The 3,945-nt window shown below is 44.6% G+C and overlaps 1 pseudogene; it reads left to right on the plus strand.

Moving 5' to 3' along the window:
• The window catches only part of LOC147427481 (uncharacterized), a 3,696-nt pseudogene extending 390 nt beyond the window's left edge, over window positions 1–3,306 (plus strand).
• The last annotated feature ends 639 nt before the right edge of the window (window positions 3,307–3,945 follow it).

Below are 3,945 nucleotides of genomic sequence, written 5' to 3' on the forward strand. Positions count from 1 at the left end.
GAATACGTAGACATGGAGAAGTGTCCGAAATGTGATTCCGAGAGATATTGAGTAGATCTCCATGTAACAAAAATTCCACAAAAGGTTTTGCGACATTTTCCTCTGCTTTCTCGCATCAAGCATTTCTTCGAATGTAAGTCCATGGCCACCCTAGCATCATGGCATGAGGATAATAAAGCTTCGGATGGTGTGCTGTGGATTTCTGCAGATTGCGCAGCCTGAAAACATATAGACGAAACAAGATCGGATTTTGCTAGGGAGGCTTAAAATTTGCACCTAAGCCTGGCTATGGATGGCGTAAATCCATTTGTTCAAAGATCAACATCTTACAGTGTATGGCCCGTTGTCATCGTCAACTACAACATTCCCCCGTGGTTGACTACCAAGAAGGGGTACCTGTGGCTAGGCTTGATTGTGCCGGGGTGGTATAAAGTGAAGAATATGGATGTGTATCTTCGTCCACTATTGGAAGAGGTACAACAATTGTGGATTGGCATAGAAGTGGTGGATATGAGCCGACACACAGGTCGACGGAATGCTTTGATCAGAGGCATTCTAATGTGGACCATGCATGACTATCCCGGACTAACAGAATGCTCAGGTGATTTAAACTCAAAATCAAACACTGTAGATCTTGGTTTTTCTCAAGCTTATCTATTGTCATGTGTATACATGCAGGGCTCCAAACAAGCGAATACAGAGCATGTGTCACATGTGGACCTAAATTGAATGCACGTCGGGCACCCTCATTGAAGAAGCAAACCTAGGAAGGTCATCAAGCGTATCTTCCAGAGAATCATGTGTTATGCGATGGCTTTTTGGGAAGAGAGCCACCAAGGATGTCTGCACAAGCATGGTTAGAGCAGAAGGAGATGTGTGATGACGATTTGCCCCCAGGGATGAAGAGACTCTCTCTATGGTACGAGTTACCGTATTGGCTCCAACTCATGATCAATCACTTGCTCGATCCAATGCATTGACCTAACTTTCGTGCTACCCGAGCATTGTGAACAACTAAGTTATGTGCTTGGAAGCTCTCATGTAAGTTATGTGGCTTTTGCAGGTGATATTTCATCCTACAAAGTCTGCATCAAACTGGTGGTATGTCATAGAGGGAGCCCCTTGTAGTTCACGGATGTATGAGGGCTACCATGTGCCAATCACAGCGGCATGAATGGAGAAGATTGGAGAAGACGCTTAGTCAGAAGTCGCTGAGGTGGTGCCAGACGAGCATCAAGCTACTACTCTCTATGGGGTGCATGCAGAGGATCTACAAAATGAAACGGAGGACATCTGCCTAAACGGAGAGCTCTATATAGATATAGGGAGCTATGTTGAGCTATGCGAGGATGAGAGAGAGACCTCTTAAAGCCATAAACATTGTATTTAAACAATTTTTCTCCGTTTTATGATATATATTGTATTCATGTGGCTATACTTGAGAAATTTAAATTGTGTTTAATCGTCATTGCATCCACTCCAGGTACATATGCTCCAGGTATGTTCTCACAAGCAGGGACACTCCTCGCCGACAAGCACTGCGCTCCGATTGCGATGGAGATTGAGGCTGCAATCGCAAAGGAGGTGATCTGTCTCTGCTCATAGATGCTGCTCGTCCCTCCACTAGATCTAGTTGATCGGATGAAAGAGACGCTAAGAAGCACTTCTATTGCTTCTTAGCGTCTCTTTCACCTGATCAACTAGATCTAGTGATGGGCGAGCAACATTTATGAGCAAAGACAGATCACCTCCTTCGCGATTGCAGCCTCAGTTTCCATCGCACTCAGAGCATAGTGCTTTTACAAGATACGTAGAACGCACACGGGAGACAAATTCACAAAAACTTCACAGGAATCTCTCTACACAGGAATCCCTCCCTCTTTATGAGTCCTCTCTCTCTCTCTCTCTTTCTCTCTCTCTCTCTCTCTCTCTCTCTCTCTCGACTTGTCCATGTTTTCTCTCCATTCAATATTAAGATTAAATGTTCGTGTGTTTAATGCAGGTATGGATGATGATGAGTTTCTTTCTTCTTTGTCACCTCGGCAGAGGCAGTGGTACGAGGATCGTCATTTCTCTGGAGCATCATCATGTCGTTCTACTCCTTCAGCGTCTCCCTCTGTTTTGGAGCATTTAGAGCGCTTTGAAGCTTCGGTGTCGAGATGATCTTCACACATGTCTAGGCACCGACGCTCTAGTGGTGGTGGATGTGGTTGTTGTGGGGATGCCGCCACTGATGCCTTGACACTGCCTCGTGTTCGACGAGGATCTTTACCTTTTCCTTCTTTACCCGCCCCCACACCAGCCGTGGCATCGCCATCTACGCCAGGTTTTGCACGGCTATCCGCCGTTCCTGGCTACACACCACTACCTACTCCTCCGGGAGTCACCCTAGTTGACACTCCTCGCTTCGGGGCCCAGACTCCAGTGGAGACACCTGCCGTCTGTACCCCCATCAACACGCCGCTAGAGACTCCTGCCGGGACACCCAAGTTCACGCGTCACAGGCGAGAAGGCTTGCCTTACTCCGTCGACTTCAGCGGTGGCATCATCTTGGATGATGAAGGCAAGAAGGTGATCTCGCGCATGCGCGGTCTTTGCTCTCAGGTGTTTAGACACTACATACTAAACACCTGGAGTGAAGTACCAAGTGAATTAAAAGACAGAGTCATCAGCATGCTGCATGACGAGTTTTCCGTGTCAACATGGGATGACCGCTTCAATGAAGAACTAATGAAGGTTCGAATGCACGAATACTGCAAGCACAAGCATTCTAAAGTGAAAAAAGCAATAAAGCATGGGTGGAAAAGACCAGATTGGCTAGCCAAAGAAGATTGGAAGAATGCGAAGCAAGCAACGCGTGAGAATCTTGACAAGTGGAAGCAACAAAAGGAGGCATCCAAAGCACGAGTAGAGGCAGGGAGCTCGCACCACTTGGGGAGCGGCGGGTGGGCATCATTTGAGACCGATTTGTAAGTGTTTTCGCATTGATTTTTAGGTTTGGTAGTTAAGTCTATTTGTACTTTTAAATTCTAACATAATGGATTCTTTGTATGTTTTGAACAGTGGTCGATGACAGGACGTGACCCCACACTGTACGAGCATGAGTATGCAGACAGAAAGGGCTTAAACGCCCTGATGGACATTTTGAGTTATCGCGGTGGCATGGTTAGTATTAGAGTTTCCTCTTTTCTATTTGTTGTATTGTTTTGTAAATTATATGTTAATACTTACAAAAAGCTGTCTTATTGTTTTTTTGGGTAGAATCCAACAGATATGCCGCTTGGATGCGATGAGACGTCTGATTAGACAACGTCAGTCTATCCGTAGCTAGATAGCATTAGTTTCCTTTTGTCATAGCATATGTATCATGAGATGACGTGTATACGTCTTTTTGTAACTATTAGAAAACCATATATATTTTCTCAATAATGACAATGGTGTTGTAACTATTACATTTGCAAAGCTTAACGATCAAGTGATTTTGCCTATGATGTGTACAATTGTCATTGATTTACTTTCATCAATTTACTTTTGTCAGCTTTGTATCTTTATTCTGCAACAATACTAAGCTTGCAATTTCTTTCAAAGGTGAATCTGGGCTTATCTTGGATTCATTTAGGTTTACTCTATTATTGAAACATTCAATATGGTTGATGGGTGGCAGGGCATTCAATGCCGTGCCACCACCAAAAAATTTTACTCTTGGGCGTCACTATAAGCATTGCTATATAAGGCTCTGCAATGTCGCTATAAGCGTCGCTATACACGTAGCCTGTAAAGCGTCGCTATTAGCATCACTATATGCGTTGCTATTAGCGTCGCTATTAGTATCGCTATATGTGTTGCTATATAGCAACGGCTATAGTGGCGTTCCCGTATCGACGCTATTAGCGACGGTCTTAGCGATGCCAGGGAGTATAAAACCGAATGTATTTTTGTCACTAA

Source organism: Adiantum capillus-veneris, chromosome 23, assembly GCF_014529385.1.
Source record: "Adiantum capillus-veneris isolate H3 chromosome 23, ASM1452938v2, whole genome shotgun sequence".
Taxonomy (NCBI): Eukaryota; Viridiplantae; Streptophyta; class Polypodiopsida; order Polypodiales; family Pteridaceae; genus Adiantum; species Adiantum capillus-veneris.